The sequence below is a fragment of the Orcinus orca genome, chromosome 6 (genome assembly GCF_937001465.1).
Source record: "Orcinus orca chromosome 6, mOrcOrc1.1, whole genome shotgun sequence".
In the NCBI taxonomy this organism is placed as follows: domain Eukaryota; kingdom Metazoa; phylum Chordata; class Mammalia; order Artiodactyla; family Delphinidae; genus Orcinus; species Orcinus orca.
The window spans coordinates 50,158,102-50,178,765 of NC_064564.1; the positions used below are offsets into that span (position 1 = coordinate 50,158,102).

General features: G+C 38.8%; 1 long non-coding RNA gene across 1 annotated transcript; it reads right to left on the reverse strand.

Moving 5' to 3' along the window:
* Positions 1–86: 86 nt before the first annotated feature.
* On the reverse strand, positions 87–20,427 carry LOC117203370 (uncharacterized). Its single transcript, XR_004486101.2, has 4 exons — positions 20,210–20,427; positions 16,631–16,768; positions 15,994–16,115; positions 87–2,022 (listed from the first exon to the last, which is right to left on the reverse strand). It is a non-coding gene; the product is annotated as an uncharacterized LOC117203370 (long non-coding RNA).
* Between the last annotated feature and the right edge of the window lie 237 nt (positions 20,428–20,664).

Here is a 20,664-nt window from a genome sequence, read left to right on the forward strand (position 1 = left end):
CAATACACATGCAAACTTAAGAATACATGGCTCTTCTGGATAACTTATGAGCTAATTTCTGGAAAGGAATCAAGAGACAATCTCTGTGAAAGTAATATTTTAATTTAATATTTATTTTTATCAAGATAATTCATGTAGATTTAGAGGCAAATCTTACTACCATAAAACTTATAACAAAAAACAATAGTCACTTATTTGGGGTGGGGTAGAGGTGGACTCAAAATACTCGTTATTATATGGTGAAGGTGAGAGAAAAGGCTATATCTAGAATAACATCTAGTTTGGGGGACACCTAAGCAACTCGGTGGATGGCAGGCCCATTAACTAAGATAGAGAAGACTGGTGGTTGAGCAGGATTTCAGCAGAGAGGGGAAGCAAAGAATCAAGAAACCTGATATTTAGCCATCAAAAGTGAAGATGTTGGGTAGACAATTTGATATACAGCTTAGAGGTCAGGGCATGGGTCATGGGGAAAGTTACTGATTTGGAGATTACTGGCATGTAGATGTTAAATATTTAATATTTAAATGATAGCAACTCAGGTGAAGAAAGCTAAAAAACTGATGCTGAAGCCTTTCAACATGCAGAGCTCAGGCTGAGGAAGAGCACCCAAGAAAGGTGACTGAGAAGCAACGGCTGTTAAGACTGTCAGAGTCAGGAGGATGCTGTGACTCTGAAGTAAACAGTGGTTCAGGGCTTCCCTGGTGGCGCAGTGGTTAAGTATCCACCTGCCAATGCAGGGGACACGGGTTCGAGCCCTGGTCTGGGAAGAACCCACATGCCGCGGAGCAACTAAGCCCATGTGCCACAACTACTGAGCCTGCGCTCTAGAACCCGCAAGCCACAACTACTGAAGCCCGCACACCTAGAGCCCGTGCTGTGCCACAAGAGAAGCCACTGCAGTGAGAAGCCCGCGCACCACAACAAGGAGTAGCCCCCGCTCACAGCAACTTGAGAAAAGCCCACACTCAGCAACGAAGACCCAACACAGCCAAACATAAATAAATAAATAAATTTATATTTAAAAAGTGGTTCAAGGAGGAGGGCGTGGACAACTGTGTGCCTGCAGCTCAGTAATCACAGTATAAACCCAGCCGCCCTTTATTTCCCTGCTCCTACCCTCAGTGGACCACTGGGCTTTTTCTATTATTGTTCTCTTGCATTAGAATGGCTCCTCACCTGCCAAAATCCTATCTATCCTTCATGACCCAGCAAGAATGCCATCACCTTGGTAATGCGTTTCCTGACTCCACTAATTAAAAATGCTCTCTTCCTCCACAATATTCCATAGCCCATTGTATACTATAACTTATTCTGCCTTGTGCTGTAACTATATATATTCTCTCTCCATCCTTCCTGTATCCCAACTGGACTATAGTCCCCCAACCCCTATAATGCAGCAGAATGCTGGGCATATACTAGGTACTCAGTAAAGATTTTTCACTGAGTCAAATCCAAAAATATAGAACTCAAACCTGGAAAAGTTTCTTCAAAGGACAATCCCCTTTAACACTTTAGATTTCTGTTTGTCAGCATGTATATCTTCTGCACCCAAGCCCAGAAATTATTTATACATTTTCCTGACCCTCTATAGAAAAATAGTGTGGGGAATCATTCCCCAAAAGCAAAGTTTTTAAATGACATCATTAAAAAAAAAACAAAAAAAACCTACGTGACCAAAAAACAGGGTAGTGTGGGCAAAGCTCCTGTCACATGCATTGGCTGCGTATCTCCTGAGCTAATGGCTATTTTAGAAACCATTTAGACTAAACTTTCCCCCAGATCCCAGGTATGAAAATAACAAGTTGCAAAAGTTCCATGGATGAAACAACATTTGTGATCCCTGAACTTCACAGTAGAAAGCTAAAAAGATTGTACTAAAAAGATTGTACTAATCCAAGCCTTGGGTTAGCAGCCAGCAATTCTTCAATCTTCTTGCTTCAAATATCATCATGTGCTTTCATCCTCTTACACTGAGGAGGAGAAGTGTGGTAGAAAGAAGTCACTGGAAAGTAGTTCTGGCTAAGAGTTGGAGGAAGAGGAGAGAGAAAAACAGGTTATCAATGGTAAATACAGTCAGAGTCAAAACTTTATAAATCAAATAGAATTTCTACAAGCTTAATGAGGGAGAATTATTTGCCAAGCTGCCATGTGCAACATGCTATAAAAACAACTGGGATTTAATGTCATGAATGTTAATTTTTATGATTTCGTTTATCCCCTCCTCTTTTTTGCACCATGTTGCAAAACAGTTCTCTTTTGAAACTAATCACTCTTTTGTGGTCAACAGCAATTTACAAATTAGACCCTCAGACTTTTGCTAAAAAATTTAGGCCTTTACACGTATTTGTAGATAGACAAATAGCCTAGTGATTAAGGTATGCATTCTTTTTAGTTGCATATGCCAGATCTACCAAATATTTGTGATCATCCAAACTGGTTGCTTTTTGTTAAAATTTCTACTTCCTGCACTTTCAGACCCACATATTCAGAGGTAGAAAACTTTCTGAGAGTGCAAGGTGATGATTCTTGCAGATGCCCAGCAGTAGACTACATAAGTGTAAATAATCAACGTAGCCCCACTTTGCTGCTACACTAAAAAGTCCAGTAACCTCTTTTTCTTAATGGTGGTGCCAGTTCCACCACATTCTGGAAGGTATTGGTTCCCTTAAGTACAACGTGGAGCCATCAGAATAAAAGGGCAGCATGAGGGAAAACGACAGTGTGGGACTTTGTGGTCTATAGATTTAGTTGCTCATACAAGAACCCGAGAGGGGGAAACCCCCAAAAGATTAGTCACTTTGTTTTGTTTTGCAGAACTCAATTCAGGTTAACAAAGCATTTGCCAACAAAGGAGATGGGAGAATGGCAGTATTCACTTGCTCTGGTCTGAATAAACAAATGTGGGATTTGTGGGCTGACTAATGTCCTGGGATAAACCAGGCATTCAGCCAAATTCTAGGAGTTCTGATGCAAAGACAGCAAGCCCACACTTTTCTTCATGGAAAGTGCTCCATGGGAGTATTGATGTCCACAAGGGCAGCCTGGGTCTTCAACTGCCTTAAAGATTCACCCAGGGCTTCCCTGGTGGCGCAGTGGTTGAGAGTCAACCTGCCGATGCAGGGGACACAGGTTTGTGCCCCGGTCCGGGAGGATCCCACATGCCGCGGGGTGGCTGGGCCCATGAGCCATGGCCGCTGAGCCTGTGCGTCCGGAGCCTGTGCTCCGCAACGGGAGAGGCCACAACAGTGAGAGGCCCGCGTACCGCAAAAAAAAAAAAAATTAAAGATTCAGCCCCAGGGAATTCTCAATGTTTCTGTAATTGAAAACCTAGATCAAGTGATAGAAGCAGAATTCCTTCTTCTTGGAAAGTGTTAAATATGCCATTCATCTCCTTTTAGAAATGTGTTATCACTGTCCCTTCTTAAATACATTACCCTGAAAATATATTATTAGGCTGCTAAAATGTGACTCTGGTCCTATCTTTCCTTTCATTCACTGAGTGCCTTCTGTATGCTCCAGGCATCATGTAAGGCTCTATGGATGAAACAGTGACTGAGTCAGAGCCAGTCCAGCTCTTGGGAAGCCTCCGGGCAGCCTCTGACAATTTCAAGGGCACTGGAAGAGTATTACAATCTTATAATTTTATTTTTGGTTAGAGGAAAGTATAAAAATTTGTAGTTTTTTTAGTGGGAGAAACAGTAAGCCCCTCAATTAAGGTCTCAGCATAAGTCTGTGGGGAAGTCAGAGAGTTTCCCTTTATTTGACCCCCAGGATCCCCCACCATGCTGTGAGGACCAGAGTCATCACTTAACCCTAGGCTAAAGTAGATTTTATTACAAATGACAGCTAGTGAAATATCAAGGACTAAGTTTCACAGGTTCTTAACTAACTCAAGAAAAACTTCCCAGCAGCAGCTCATGCAATCTCCTTTAAATCTATAAGGCTGGTTTATCTACCCAGATGAGAAACATACATGGCATATGTAGGCTAAAAGCAAAATCCCTGGAATGATTCAATGTGAATATAACATAAACTAGAAGGAGAAAGTTCACTGTGATAATTGGTACAAAGGGAGCATTTTATGGGTCTCCAGAATATCTCCAACCTTCCTTGTAATGTAGGGTCTTCTTAAGTAGTATTTACCCACATTGGAGCCTTCATATTTCCCACATGAAGATGTAATCTCCATGACTTATTAACCCTCCAGAGTCCCAGGAAGAGCCTGCCAAACTGCAAATTTAGATAATTCCCTTTGAGAGGCATTATATGTAACTGCCTTTAGAAGGAAATTCGGCTACATTAGCAGAGATTTCAAGCAAGCTCTTTCACAAAAAACTGTCAAGGAGTGTTTATGAAGTCACCTGATCAGTACCAAGTTTAACATATTTAGATTAGTCTCATCAACATAACTCTTTAGGAATAAAAGTATTACAAAATCAAGATCTGGAGAAGGAGCATAACCCCTGCTTAATTACTGTGAGGAGGGGGGAGAAAGTTGAAAGAGAAAGCTATAGACAAATTGGAAAAGAGCTATTTCAGGTATAAAAAAATAAGGAAGGAAAACCTGAGCCTGGGATTGGATGATAAGCAGATAGCAGAAGCCACCACAGAAACTCTGTTTGACCAGAGGCTCAGTGCTTGCCTTGAAGGAACAAGATGAAGTGCACAGCCCACAAACCAGAGGAAGCCTGCACAGGAAGCGGAGAGGAAGATAGAGGCTTATGAACTTGGGGACAGGATGAAGCCAGTCCATGTGAGGTTCAAAAAAACCAAGTAGGCAATACGAGCATCAAAGTGTTTCCTTGTGTCATTAACTCAGGACCACAACCTGATTTCAAAACACCATGGAACCACGGATGGAAAAACTGTGTAAACTGGGGCCATTTAAAAAAATTTCTCTCTGCCGTATGCTTGTCAGAGACGATCAGAACCCTCTGAGCACTTTGCAAGGCACGCACTGGATCTCACTGTGGTGAGCGATTTGACCGGCAGTGTCACATTTCCCAGCAAAATTAGACAAGCAGCTTGACTTGACAAGTAGCATGAAATAACATAAAAAGCTTCCCTAGACAGTGCCAGAGAATTAGGTGCCAAAAGCCTGAGGTGATTATTAGAAAATGGTTCCCGCCTCCAATTGTCTGACTACAGTCTCTTCATCACCAGGAAGCTGCTACAGCAGAACCCAGCCAAAGCAATCACTGCTCCCTTAGGAAGCATTCACTGTTCACCGTGAGCTCACGCTAACATTCCCGCTGTTTGCAAAGTGGCTAGATGGGGATATGACAGCAATGCCTGTTGTCAGTGAAAGAGACATTGCCCAGCAGGATTTTAACTTTTAACTGGATTTCAGCCATGCTGTTTCCTTTGGTTACCTGTCAGCCGAAACTTCTTTGGTATCCAAGTTCTAGTGTATTTCATTTCTATGGTCATCAGAGCAGTACAAAGGAAGAAAAACTAGAAAGGGGTCAGGATACCCCAGTTCTGTCCCTAATCAACTGCAAGGCCTTTAGCCTGGCCAAGTTGCTTCCCTTTTCCTTTAATCATAAAATGAGATAATATAAAACCTATCTCAGAGGGTTACAGTCATAGGAGAGAACAGATGAGCAAAATGTTATAGAAGGTATATTCATATATAATACTTAAGCGGTGTGTGTATGTGTGTGTACATACAACTTTTTAAATGTTTTCCAGTTGCATAAAAGTGAGGTGTAGATCTGGCAAGTACCTGGATAAGAAAAGTGACATGGACAATTGGATATTTAAGAACAAAAATGCCTCCCTTGATTCTACAGGGAAAAGATAATTGTCTAAATTGTTCAGACCATTTTTCTTCTCCAAGTCCTAGTCATGGAATCTATACAAGACTGAATTTCATGATTGCTGGCAGACAAAATATTTTGAGGAAAAAATAACACTAGCTGTTGATTATTAAATGTTTACTATATGCTGGCCAATCTGTGAAGCACTTTACAAATATTACTTCACTTCCTCTTCATTACAATCCCATGAAATATGTATTATTTAATAACATTATACACTATACCTAAGTTTAGGAAAGCAATTATACTCCAATAAAGATGTTAAAAAAATACATTATGTAAAACCTTCCAACACATTATAAATTGAAATGTATTTAAACTCATAGCCCTGGATTTAAAAATCAGGAAATAAAACTGTTTCTCTTGCTGAACTCAAAAAAAAAAAAAAAAAAAAGAAAGAAATTTATTGTTTGAACTAATATTTAAATTCAGGTCTGTCTGACTTCAAGGCCCTTGGTCTTAATCAGAGCCATTACAGCTCTGTGAAGGAAATTATGTTTCTCTTTTGCCCCAACTTTTTGCAGTTACTATTAAAAGTTGGCCTGTGTGCTCTGGCTGGTTGGAGGGGCAGTCCTTGTGTGGCCCTTTGTATAAGAGCTGACAGTTACTGGAGGCCCACATAGAGGGAGTGGTATGAGGGAAGAGTTCTAAACGGAGAGGGAAAAGGAGCTTCACGGGTAAAGGACCTGTGGGACTTACACTCAGTTCTGAAAAGCTGCATTTCTTGGGTAAATGCCACAGAGGTTTGTCTTTAGACAGAACAGGAAAGAGTCCCAGAAATACACCCACACTTACATGATCAATTAACCTGCAACAAAGGAGGCAAGACTACACAATGGGAAAAAAACAGCCTCTTTAATAAGCAGTGTTGGAAAAACTGGACAGTTACATGCAAAAGAATGAAACTGGACTACTTTCTCACAGCATACACAAAAATAAACTCAAAATGGATTAAAGACAAATGTAAGAACTGAAACCATAAAACTCCTAGGAGAAAACATAGGCAGTATACTCTTTGGCATTTGTCTTAGCAATATTTTTTTGGATATGTCTCCTCAGTCAAAAGAAACAAAAGCAAAAATAACAAAATAGTACTACATCAAACTAAAAAGCTTTTGCTCAGCAAAGGAAAGCATCAATAAAATGAAAAAGCCACCTACTGAATAGGAGAAGATATTTGCAAACAATATGTTCAATATGGGGTTAATATCCAAAATATATATATTTTTAAACTCATACAACTCAATAGCAAAAAAACAAACAACCCGATTAAAAACTGGGCAGGGAATCTAAATAAACATTTTTCCAAAAAAGACATACACATGGCCAACAGACACATGAAAATATGCTCAACATCACTAATCATCAGGGAAATGCAAATCAAAACTACTATGAGATATCAACTCACACCTGTCAGGATGGCTGTTATCAAGAAGACAAAAGATAACAAGTGTTGGTGAGGGTGTGGAGAAAAGGGAACACTTGACCGCTGTTGATGGGATTGTTAATTGTTGTAACTGCTATGGAAAACAGTATGGAGATTCTTCAAAAAATTAAAAATAGAACTACCATATGATCCAGCAATTTCACTTCTGGGTATTTACCTAAAGAAAACAAAAACACTAATTCGAAAAGATATATGCACCTCTATGTTCATTGTAGCATTATTTACAATAGCCAAGTTATGGACGCAATATAAGTGTCCACCAATAGAAGAATGGATAAAGAAGATGTGATACACACACACACACACACACACACACACACACACACACACATATATACACCTTCATACATACATACACACACAGAGCGAGAAATATTACTCAGCCATAAAAAATGAAATCTTGTTATTTGCAACAACAAGGATGGATCTATAAGGTATTACAGTAAGAGAAATAAGTCAGAGAAAGACAAATACCCCATGATGTCAGTCATATGTGGAATCTAAAAAACAAACAAGGCAGAGATTGGTTGCAGATGGTGGAGTAGAAGGATGTGCACTCACTCCCTCTTGCGAGAGCACTGGAATCACAACTAACTGCTGAACAATCATTGACAGAAGGACACTGGAACACACCAAAAAAAGATACCCCACACCCAAAGACAAAGGAGAAGCCACAATGAGACGGTAGGAGGGGTGCAATAACAATCAAATCAAATCCCAGAACTGCTGGGTGGGTGACTCAAAAACTGGAGAACACGTATACCACAGAAGTCCACCCACTGGAGTGAAGGTTCTGAGCCCCATGTCAGGCTTCCCAACCTGGGGGTCCAGCAAAGGGAGGAGGAATTCCTAGAGAATCACACTTTGAAGGCTAACGGGATTTGATTGCAGGACTTTGACAGGACTGGGGGAAACAGAGACTCCACTCTTGGAGGGCACACACAAATTAGTGTGTGCATCGGGGCCCAGTGGAAGGAGCAGTGACCCCATAGGAGACTGAACCAGGCCTACCTGCTAGTGTTGGAGGACCTCCTGCAGAGGCAGGGGGTGGCTGTGTGTCACCATGGGGACAAGGACACTGGCAACAGAAGTTCTGGGAAGCACCCCTTGGTGTGAGCCCTCCCAGAGTCCACCATTAGCCCCACCAAAGAGCCGGGTAGGCTCCAGTGCTGGATCACCTCAGGCCAAACAACCAACATGGAGGGAACCTAGCCCCACCCATCAGCAGACAAGCGGATTAAAGTTTTACTGAGCTCTGCCCACCAGAGCAACATCCAGCTCTACCCACCACCAGTCCCTCCCATCAGGAAGCTTGCACAAGCTTCTTAGATAGCCTCATCCACCAGAGGGCAGACAGCAGAAACAAGGAGAACTACAATTCTGCAGGCTATGGAAGGAAAACTACATTCACAGAAAGATAGACAAAATGAAAAGGCAGAGGAGTATGTACCAGATGAAGGGACAAGATAAAACCCCAGGAAAACAACTAAATGAAGTGGAGATAGGCAACCTTCCAGAAAAAGAATTCAGAATAATGATAGTGAAGATGATCCAGGACCTTGGAAAAAGAATGGAGGCAAAGATTGAGAAGATGCAAGAAGTGTTTAACAAAGACCTAGAAGAATTAAAGAACAAACACATAGAAGAATTAAAGAACAAACAAACAGAGATGAACAATACAATAACTGAAATGAAAAATACACTGGAAGGAATCAATAGCAGAATAGCTGATGCAGAAGAATGGATAAGTGACCTGGGAGACAGAGTGGTGGAATTCACTGCTGTGGAACAGAATAAAGAAAAAAGAATGAAAAGAAATGAAGACAGCCTAAGAGACCTCTGGGACAATATTAAACACAACAACATTCACATTATAGGGGTCCCAGAAAGAGAAGAGAGAGAGAAAGGACCCGAGAAAATATTTGAATAGATTATGGTCGGAAACTTCCGTAACATGGGAAAGGAAATAGCCACCCAAGTCCAGGAAGCGCAGAGAGTCCCAGGCAGGATAAACCCAAGGAGAAGCACGCCAAGGCACATAGTAATCAAATTGACAAAAATTAAAGACAAAGAAAAATTATTGAAAGCAACAAGGGAAAAATGACAACATACAAGGGAACTCCCATAAGGTTAACAGCTGATTTCCCAGCAGAAACTCTACAAGCCAGAAGGGAGTGGCACAATATATTTAAAGTAATGAAAGGGAAGAACCTACAACCAAGATTACTCTACCCAGCAAGAATCTCATTCAGATTCGACAGAGAAATCAAAAGCTTTACAGACAAGCAAAAGCTAAGAGAATTCAGCACCACCAAACCAGCTCTACAACAAATGCTAAAGGAACTTCTCTAAGTGGGAAACACAAGAGAAGAAAAGGACCTACAAAAACAAACCCATAACGATTAAGAAAATGGTAATAGGAACAGGCATATCAATAATTCCCTTAAACATGAATGGATTAAATGCTCCAACCAAAAGACACAGGCTCGCTGAATGGATACAAAAACCACACCAATCTATATGCTGTCTCCAAGAGACCCACTTCAGACCTAAGGACACATACAGACTGAAAGGGAGGGGATGGAAAAAGAGATTCCATGCAAATGGAAATCAAAAGAAAGCTTGACTGGCCATACTCATATCAGATAAAATAGACTTTAAAATAAAGAATGTTACAAGAGACAAGGAAGGACACTACATAATGAGCAAGTGATCAATCCAAGAAGAAGATACAACAATTATAAATATATACGCACCCAACATAGGACCACCTCAATCGACAGTAACACAATAATAGTGGGGGACTTTAACACCTCACTTACACCAATGGACAGGTCATGCAGACAGAAAATTAATAAGGAAACACAAGCTTTAAATGACACAATAGAACAGATAGATTTAATTGATATTTATAGGACATTCCATCCAAAACCAGCAGATTACACTTTCTTCTCAAGTGCACACAGAACATTCTCCAGGATAGATCACTTCTTGGGTCACAAATCAAGCCTCAGTAAATTTAAGAAAATTGAAATGATATCAAGCAACTTTTCCGACAACGCTGTGAGATTAGAAATCAATTACAGGGATAAAAACATAAAAAACACAAACCTATGGAGGCTAAACAACACGTTTCTAAATAACAAAGAGATCACTGAAGAAATCAAAGAAGAAATCAGAAAATACCTAGAGACAAATTACAACAAAAACATGATGATCCAAAACCTATGGGATGCAGCAAAAGCAGCTTTAGAGGGAAGTTTATAGCAATACAAACCTAACTCAAGAAACAAGAAAAATCTCAAATAAACAATCTAACCTTACACCTAAAGGAACTACAGAAAGAAGAACAAAAAAACCCAAAGTTAGTAGAAGGAAAGAAACCATAAAGAGCAGAAATAAATGAAATAGAAACAAAGAAAACAATAGCAAAGATCAATAAAACTAAAAGCTGATTCTTTAAGAAGATAAACATGGATGAACCTTTAGCCAGACTCATCAAGAAAAAGAGGGAGAGGACTCAAATCAATAAAATTAGAAATGAAAAAGGAGAAGTTAACAATGGACACCGCAGAAATACAAAGCATTGTAAGAAACTACTACAAGCAACTCTATGCCAATAAAATGGACAACCTGGAAGAAATGGACAAATTCTTAGAAAAGCACAACCTTCCGAGACTGAACCAGGAAGAAATAGAAAATATGAAGAGACCAGTCACAAGTAATGATATTGAAACTGTGATTAAAAATCCTCCAGCAGGGCTTCGCTGGTGGCACAGTGGTTGAGAGTCCGCCTGCCGATGCAGGGGTCGCAGGTTTGTGCCCCGGTCCAGGAAGATCCCACATGCCGTGGAGCGACTGGGCCCATGAGCCATGGCCGCTGAGCCTGCACGTCTGGAGCCTGTGCTTTGCAACGGGAGAGGCCACAACAGTGAGAGGCCCGCATACCACAAAAAAAAAAAAAAAATCTTGCAGCAAACAAAAGTCCAGGACCAGATGGCTTCACAGGTGAATTCTATAAAACGTTTAGAGAAGAGGTAACACCCATCCTTCTCAAACTCTTCCAAAAAATAGCAGAGGAAGGAACACTCCCAAACTCATTCTATGAGGCCACCATCACCCTGATAACAAAACTAGACAAAGATACTACAAAAAAATGTATTTTTGTAGTATCAATATCAAATATCACTGATGAATATAGATGCAAAAATCCTCAACAAAGTACTAGCAAACAGAATCCAACAACACATTAAAAGGATCAAACACCATGATCAAGTGGGATTTATCCCAGGGATGCAAGGATTCTTCAATATATGCAAATCAGTCAATGTGATACACCATATTAACAAATTGAAGAATAAAAACCATATGATCATCTCAATAGATGCAGAAAAAGCTTTTGACAAAATTCAACACCCATTTATGATAAAAAAAAAAAAACTCTCCAGAAAGTGGGCATAGAAGGAACCTACCTCAACATAATAAAGGCCATATACAACAAACCCACAGCAAACATCATTCTCAGTGGTAAAAAACTGAAAGCATTTCCTCTAAGATCAGGAGCAAGACAAGGATGTCCACTCTCACCACTATTATTCAACATTGTTTTGGAAGTCCTAGCCACGGCATTCAGAGAAGAAAAAGAAATAAAAGGAATACAAATTGGAAAACAAGAAGTAAAATTGTCACTGTTTGCAGATGATATGATACTATACGTAGAGAATCCTAAAGGTGCCACCAGAAAACTACTACAGCTAATCAATGAATTTGGTAAAGTAGCAGGATACAAAATTAATGCTCAGAAATTTCTTGCATTCCTATACACTAATGCTGAAAAATCTGAAAGAGAAATTAAGGAAACACTCCCATTTACCACTGAAACAAAGAGAATAAAATACCTAGGAATAAACCTACCTAAGGAGATAAAAGACCTGTACTCAGAAAACTATAAGACACTGATGAAAGAAATTAAAGATGACACAAACAGATGGAGAGATATACCGTGTTCTTGGATTGGAAGAATCAGTATTGTGAAAATGACTATACTACCCAAAGCAATCTACAGATTCAATGCAATCCCTATCAAATTACCAGTGGCATTTTTTTACAGAACTAGAACAAAAAATCTTAAAATTTGTATGGAGACACAGAAGACCCTGAATAGCCAAAGCATTCTTGAAGGGGAAAAAGGGAGCTGGAGGAATCAGACGCCCTGACTTCAGACTATACTACAAAGCTACAGTAATCAAGACAATATGGTACTGGCACAAAAACATAAATATAGATCAATGGAACAGGATAGAAAGCCCAAAGATAAACCCATGCACCTATGGTCAACTTATCTATGACAAATGAGGCAAGGATATACAATGGAGAAAAGACAGTCTCTTCAATAAGTGGTGCTGGGGAAACTGGACAGCTACATGTAAAAGAATGAAATTAGAACACTCCCTAGCACCATACACAAAAATAAACTCAAAATGGATTCGAGACCTAAATGTAAGACCGGACACTATAAAACTCTTAGAGGAAAACATGGGAAGAATACTCTTTGACATAAATCACAGCAAGATCTTTTTTGATCCACCTCCTAGAGTAATGGAAATAAAAACAAAAATAAACAAAATGGACCTAATGAAACTTAAAAAGTTTTGCAAAGCAAAGGAAACTACAAACAAGATGAAAAGACAACCCTCAGAATGGGAGAAAATATTTGCAAACGAATCAACGGACAAAGGATTAATCTCCAAAATATATAAACAGCTCATGCAGCTCAATATTAAAAAAACAAACCCAATCAAAAACTGGGCAGAAGACCTAAACAGACATTTCTCCAAAGACGACATACAGATGGCCAAGAAGCACATGAAAAGCTTCTCAACATCACTAATTATTAGAGAAATGCAAATCAAAACTACAATGAGGTATCACCTCACACCAGTTAGAATGGGCATCATCAGAAAATCTACAAACAACAAATGCTGGAGAGGGTGTGGAGAAAAGGGAACCCTCTTGCACTGTTGGTGGGAATGTAAATTGATACAGCCACTATGGAGAACAGTATGGAGGTTCCTTAAAAAACTAAAAATAAAATTACCATATGACCCAGAAATCCCACCACTGGGCACATACCCTGAGAAAACCACAATTCAAGAAGAGTCATGTACCACAATGTTCAATGCAACACTATTTACAATAGCCAGGTCATGGAAGCAACCTAAATGCCCATCAACAGACGAATGGATAAAGAAGATGTTGTACATATATACAATGGAATATTACTCAGCCGTAAAAAGGAATGAAATTGGGTCATTTGTAGAGATGTGGTGGGATCTAGAGACTGTCATACAGAGTGAAGTAAGTCAGAAAGAGAAAAACAAATATCGTATATTAACGCATATATGTGGAACCTAGAAAAATGGTACAGATGGACCAGTTTGCAGGGCAGAAATAGAGACACAGATGTAGAGAACAAACATATGGACACCAAGGGGGGAAAGTGGTGGGAGGGTGGTAGTGGTAGGATGAATTGGGAGACTGGGATTGACATATATACACTAATATGTATAAAATAGTTAACTAAGAAGTACGTGCTGTATAAAAAATAAATAAAATTCAAAAACAGAACCAAAAACGATAAAACAAACAAGCAAAATGAAAACAGACTCATAGATACAGAGAACAAACTGATGGTTGCCAGGGAGGGGGGAGGGGTTGGGCAAAATAGGCATAGGCAAAGAGGCTTAAGAGGTACAAATTTTGACATACATAAGCAGGGATGTAATATACAGCATAGGGAATATTGTCAGTAATACTATGATAACTTCGTATGGGGACAGTTGGTTACTAGACATTATGCTGATTACTTCATAATGTATGTAAATGTTACATCACTATGTTGGACACCTGAAACTAACATATTGTGCATCATCTATATTTCAATATATAAACAAATATATTTTAAAAGAGCAGGAAGGAACTTTTCCTATATTCTCTGGTCAGTCTCATTTAGACCCAAATTGTTCTTCAGATGTGGCAATGAGCTGTTCAGGAATTTTATTCAATTAGGATTAATTCAATTAGGATGTCTAAAAGGTTTTTGTGTCCTATCTCCCACCAGTTACCTCAGACCATTTCTTTGGAGTTAAATACATTCCAAATAGGTATCCCAATTTTATCCTCAAAAGCAGTACTGACTCAGGAAAGGTTTCTAATATCCTTCACAGTAATGCTTGAACCCTAGAAGAACCACATAGCATATTAGCCTAGTTATTAGATTTTATTTTAAAACTCCAACTGGGGAAGATTTGAACAATAGGAATTCAGAATTGAGGGTAGTAATAGTTGGATAGCTGATATTTACTGAGCCCTTATAGAATGGAAAACATAGTGCCACACCTCTTATACAAATTATTTCATTTGAATCTTGCAATATCCCTATGAGGTAAACACTGTTATGATTTTCATTTTCAAATAAGACTAGATTTGTAATTAATATTTCTTCAGGTCAAATGGCCACCAAGGACTTCTCTGGTGGCACAGTGGTTAAGAATCCACCTGCCAATGCAGGGGACACAGGTTCGATCCCTGGTCCGGGAAGATCCCACATGCCACAGAGCAACTAAGCCCATGTGCCACAACTACTGAGCCTGCTCTCTAGAGCCCGTGAGCCACAACTACTGAGCCCACGTGCTGCAACTACTGAAGCTGGCGCACCTAGAGCCCGTGCTCCACAACAAGAGAAGCCACCGCAACGAGAAGCCCGTGCACTGCAAGGGGAATAGTAACCCCCGCTCCCCGCAACTAGAGAAAGCCGTGCCCAGCAACAAAGACCCAACGCAGCCAGAAAAAAAATGGCCACCAAAATGACAAAGGGGTAGAGTTAGGGCAAGAGTAATAGAACATTTTAATATATCCCCCTCCAACCCCCTCACTTCTCCAATGTTCTCTCAAATATCTTATTCCATCAACCAAGGTGGTTCAAAATTCATTTATTTGTCCTACTGCTTCCCTGACAGGGATTGGTTACTAGATATATCCCCAAAAATTATCCAGAAAAAAAAAAAAACAGTAAAACCTTAAAAGAGGCAATTAAAGACATTTAACTCTTTAAAGGACCCAAGAATGAAATATGCCTCCAAGAAAAGAATATATGCAAATTACGAAATTGTGAAAGCTAAAAATCCAACAGAGAACCTAACTGCCAGGCTAGCCCCATGAACAGACTCTTCCATGTAATTCAGTGGAAATGATTCCACTGGAGTTATGCAAAAGAGAAGGAGAAAGAGAGATTTGCTAAGAAATGTAGGATCAATTAGGCCAATATAATGAAGAGCTTTGGTTGATATGCACCCTTTGGCCAGCTCCCTCCCTCCAAGAGAAGGCCACAGCTGAGAGATTTCTTACAGAGGCACGTGACTACCTGGGGCAACGGAGTTAGTACAAAAACACATTTATAAGATGGCAGTGACAAGCTAGCTGATGATGAAATCCAGCTCTAAAATATACCCAATGACTTACATCACCCTTGGAGTTTCCAACAATATTTTCTCACAGTGTCTAACCACAGAAAAGCTGTATCTAAAAATCTCCTTAAAGGGAGAATACTTAGGAAGCAGTTACATAGTAGATCCTTTTTCTATTTTTGTTGTTGTTGCTGTCTCATCATTAGCTATGTTTTACAATATATCTTCTTTAATGGAGACACAATGTTCTTCAACTCACCAGTTCTTAGAAGTATGGAGTTGCAACAGTGGTGAAGGTGTATCTTTTCAGTGCTCAAGTCAGAGGTAAAATAAGTTCTTCTTTCTCACTGCTCCACCAGCATCCAGACTTCCCCTATAAAACTTGTGAGGATGAAACACTTATACCAGCATATAAATGAATGCAAAGAATCAGTTGCATTTATACATAGTTGCAGCAACAATATACATATACAAAACTCTAGGGCTTGTGAAAAACTGCTGGTACAGAAAAAAAATAAGATAAAGAAAACAAAAGGGAGAAGAGGGGATAGAAAAAGAGGGAGGGAAGGGGAGGGGAGGAGAGAGGGAAGGGAGAGGAGAAGAGAGGAGAGGAGAGGAGAAGGAAAGGGAAAGGAAGAGCTCTTGGGCAAATACAAGAGGTGAAAAGACTTCATTTGTTTTATGCCTCTTAGTGTCATGAGTTTATCTGTATTACATGCATTATATCTGTATTATAACTCTGGAGGTAATTTGGATCACCCTCATTTTTCAGAAAGAGAAATCGGTGCTTAAAGAAGTAAAGTAGGCTATGCTACTAAAAAGCATCAACCCCAGGATTTGATCCTAGGTCTCCATGATTTTAAAACTACCCATTCTCTTTCATTTTATCTCATTACCTTTCATCCCAAGAGAATGCTCCTTTGATGCACACTTTCAATTCTGTAAGTGCAGATAACATATATCCAGTGGCAAGAAGACGGAAGTCTTTTCATTGATTCAGAATGAGGTTATTCTTCTTCTCATCAAAAGAGAGACTGGATGTAGGAGAAAGAGGAGGCAAATATTCATCCTGTGATTTGCCTATGACCTAAACACAGATGATATTTCCTGGTCGCTCTTCCTAGGCCCCTTTATCACCTGGACAGTTTGTAGAGTAGAGAAATATATTGAATATGGTATACCTCTACTCAATAACTAGAATACAATAGTTCCGTCTTCCAATTTTAGCAAATTTAGCAAATAAATCTGTGCTCCAAATCCTCTTGCCTTTTCCCTCTCTTGAAGCAACTGTCTATACAGTCAAGTCTTTATGACAACCTTAGCAGTTCCTTGAGAGGGTAGGCAGGCAGTCCAGTGGTTAAGTCCATGGGATTTGGCATCATATCCAGGTTTAAATTCAGGCTCCATCATGGATGTGGCCCTGGGGCAAATTATTTTACTTTTCTGATCTTTCTGTGGTTTCTCGATCTCTAAAATGGGGATAATAACATCTCATGTAGTTGCTATTAAATTTTTTTTAAATGATATGCATAATGTTCCTAGCACAGTGCCTAAGACATAGAGAGTCAACACATTTTTCTTGAATTATTGCTCTGATCTAGCTCAATAAGCTGTCGAGGAGACAAATTACAGTACTTTGAGTTAGCTTTGAGGTCTAGGGAATTATTCTGATGGCTTCCATTTGCTACAGTGAAGTTTATCTGGAGGAAAAGAAGCTGTTCAAAAAGCTTTCTCAAGAGACCTGAGCTATTCAGGTTTTCCCAATTTTTTTCTTATGTTCTATGTCTAGTGCAAACAAAATTGCAACCTATTAAGTATTTAGTATTTAATATAGCCGATAAATTCATTTTAGGTCCGGTTTGTGATATTGCAGTATGGTATTGTATTATTATATACGTATAATATTGTTTAATGAATGTGCATGGTGATTGATGAGGATTTTAAAGAGCTTTAACCACAATTTTGAGCAATTTATGTCATAGTAGAATTTTATAGTGTCATATCTTCACCTTTACAGCATATTGCTCGGTCTATATGGTTTATTTAACAAGATCTCGGTGAAGAATACAGCCTCCAAGGATAACATTAGACTTTAAATGATCTGTTTTTGACCTGCATTGTAGGAAAGAGCAGGGACAGCCTGTGTATTTTACTACTTCCTCCATCAAAACCACAACTACTGCCAGTACCCAACAATTACTGCTCCTCCAACCTATTCTACTTCTTAAGCATTGATGTTTGGAAAAAGATTGACTAATTTAATGAAGCTAAGTTATTTGTATGTTTGCTGAGATAGTACTGTGAATTACCATAAAAACCTGTGCCAAAAGCAAGATATAGACGTTGTGGTGGTGATCGGAGGGTTCAAAGTCCATTTCCGACACTAATTAACAGTGTGAAGTTGAATAAATTAACCTGTCCAAGCCTCAATTTCTACATCTACAAAATCTAGACAGATTCAAAACAGTGATTATTCCACTAGATTAGACTAGATATTTTGATTAGATAGTGTTAAGTGTTCCATATACAGTAAACACTCAACAGGTAGTAGCTACTCTATGCTAGAATACAAACAATTCATTTTCAAATTATAATTCTACCCCTATTTACCTTTTCCCTTTTTGAAAAATCTACATATTTTTCCTTTCCACTCTATCCTACAGTATTATTTGTGTTTGTAAAACCTCCTTAAATTCTTTGTGGAGGGAGACTAGGTATTAAGAAAAATGCATACACACAAGTAACTCAGTAACATTTTTATCTTTCTTCAGAGAAAAACTTTATAAACTGAGTATTGATCTTGTGATTTCAAGATCTTGTGATTTTTTTTGCACAGTGGCAGATCATTTGGTGCTTTCTAACTTGAATACAAAGTGGTGTTCTCAGGAGAGGGTCAGGAGGGTTGTGTGAGGACCCTAATGAAGAATACTCAGGCATCTTTGCCTTCAGACCTCTTTTCCCAGCCAAGATGGAAAATGTGAGTTAAACACTTCCACTCTAACTGACTCATTTGGCAGAAAAATATGTCCAAGTGCCAAGAGGAATAGAAAACAAAAACAAAAACAGAAACTCGTGGGGAAAAAGGCACGGGAAGAAGGAGGAGATCGGAGAAGCGTGTTATATTCCATCAAACTATTAAAAAATTTTTTTGAGGATTAAAAAGGAAGATGCATTGACCTTCACAGGTGAAAGCAGAGCTCTGGAAATACAACACTTCTTAAAGTACATTTCACACCAAAGTATCTCTCAAATACACTGTCTTTAACCCTTTTATGGGGAAGATAAATAATGGAATGAGGTTTAAGTATCTAGAAAGTTTATGTCAAAGAAGAATTAAAAGACAGGTTTATGGAGTATATTATCCCATTTAGTCAAAAAACAATTATTTAGCACCAGCTAAGTACAAGGCATTCTGCTGAAAATGCAGGTTAAATAAATGTAATTAAGTTAAAAATAGTATATTTACAGAAGCACAATAGTACAGGTGGTACGTGAATATAGCAAAAATTATGAAGATGGTACAGCAACAACTGAAGTTTGGGAAACAAATAAAGCATAAACAACCGCTTTCACAATCTTAACAAGTAGGGAAGGAGTGCCACATTTTGAAAGAGGCAAATCTCTCCCCTACTACATTACAAATCCCTTAAGGGAAAATTCAGTCTCCATCTGGGTCAGTATGTTAACATGTGCTCAACAACTGAAAGCTACCTAAATTTGAAGGTAATTAAAACTGTGTGTGTGTATGTGTGTGTGTGTGTGTGTGTGTGTGTGTGTGTCTTTAATCAGAACATTCCCCTTATTCAGAGAGCTCTTACTGGAGAAAAATATCTTACAAAGGCAGCAAATATGGACAAGGCTTAAACTGTAATTCATACCTTATTCAACACCAACAATTTCTTACTATTGAGAAAAACGTGTGAATATGAGACAATCTTCACCAATGTTTAAAATGCATGGATTAAAAAACTTTTAGATTTCAAATATATTTGGAGAAACTTTTAACCACTCACTCTTCACAACATTGGAAGAGTCTAAGCACATAGTAGCATTCAATACTGCTTTGTTAAATGAATGATTAATGTGGATATTATACCAACAAATAACCTAAAGCTTCAAATCGTATAAAGTACAGACCTGATAGCCCTTTACAATTGGTTGGGGAGGGAGCTAAAAATTAAAAGAAACAGATGGGATTAAAATTCCTATATAAACAATGTTATAATAGTGTTACAATGACAGCCTATTAATAGGAATGTCATAAAAACTCATTGTAAATAGATTTTCAAAGCATGTACATATTTCATAAACAAGGCAACACATTACCTAGTCATAAATATTATAAATTTAATTGATTAGGAGGGTTTAAGAATATCATTTAGCATCAATCATTCTTGTACAATTACGTAACGAAAGAGACTTCAGAGACTCTTGCTGAAGCATAAGGGCTTTTTGAGAAGTAAGTTCAGTCATACCTGCTTTTCTTTCTTTAACGTGATAAGGCCAAGGTGAACATTATGGTAGAATATTTTAATCTTACTACTGGGTCTGAGTACTTGTGAGACAACATGCTGAAGACACTCAAAGACAATGTGGATTGAGACCCCTGAGAGTGGTGCTTCCAGCAGCGCTGCAGTGGTGGCCTTCTCCGAGACAAAGTTGGGGGGTATGGCAGGGAGGGTGGGGTTTACTCTGGACTCACAGTGAAACAGATGAACAAGTCTTCACACGTCCGTGAATTTTATATGTTCAAATCTATAGATACTCTTCCATGCCATACCTTTCCAAAGAGCATTTGTGCACTTTCTGTTTTTTAAGAGACTTGGATTATTGAGCTCTGCGAATGGTAATATTTTTCACTGTGTACTATCATTATTCATCATAGATCCTCAAAGGCAGGAAATGTCTGGTTCACTATTATATTTCTAAA